We start from the raw sequence: 1021 nt of genomic DNA, 5'->3' as shown, positions 1-1021 counted from the left end.
TTGGTTAAGAAATCGTAAGTTGGGCCTCGAGTCGTGTCTTAGGTCCCTTTGGGCCGTCTTTCGACTCGAAACGTTTATTACAGCTTCTTTCGATAAAGAATGATCCGCGGTTTTTTAGGGTAGTGTTTGATTGATAACTTAGAAATGGCGGGGAACGTGAGATGGGTTCGCTACGGTATTCGGGAAATAGCATCGAAGGGTAGACGAGAATGCATGGACTGATGTCGTATTGACGTTTCGGAAGAGCTCGGTCGCTACGTAGCGACCGAACTTTGGTTCGAGCTCTGTCGCTACATAGCGACCAAACTTTGGTTCGAGCTCGGTCCCTACGTAGCGACCGAGCGGAGCACGCGTTTGGTCGCTGCGTAACGATCCTTCTCGAGCTCTTGTCCGATGTTTCGCGTTTCTTCCGCAAAGGTTTTTCGTAAAGAAGAATCTATTTCGAGAGTATATTTGTCGAAGAATTCTTCTACGTTTTTCTTCTTCGGGAATTTGGACGTTAACTTCGTCGTAACCATTTTTGAACCCAACAACGGTTATGTCACTTTATTTATCGTAGCTACATTAGCCACATTTGTGCTACTATTTTCTTCGTTGCTATTCTAGCCAACGTAGCCACGATTTAGCCACTGTGTTTTAGTGGCACTGGTGTAGCCACGATTTTTTACAGCATTTCGTTTGGTTAGTTTTAATTATCCAATTTTTCATATTAGATATCTATTCAAATTATTAAACATTGCACATTCAATAAACACGACAACTTCATATATATATATATAAAAGATAAGTCTTAGGTTCAACATTCATAAAAACTTACATAGACAAGGTTAAGAGTTTTGAGTCTAAGAAGACTATCAAAAGACCTTGTTACAAAAGAGGTTATAAGATAAACAACCAACTTCTAAATGCCATTGGGAGGATTAGGCTGAGCAGTTGGTGCTTGAGGCTGTTCAAGGCTGATCAGAAGTCTGTCCAGTAGGTGCTTGCGGGGGCCTAAGTGTTTGGAGGAGCTGATTGATTG

Source organism: Brassica oleracea, chromosome C2 (assembly GCF_000695525.1).
Source record: "Brassica oleracea var. oleracea cultivar TO1000 chromosome C2, BOL, whole genome shotgun sequence".
NCBI lineage: Eukaryota > Viridiplantae > Streptophyta > Magnoliopsida > Brassicales > Brassicaceae > Brassica > Brassica oleracea.
Note: the sequence above shows the minus strand (reverse complement) of the source record.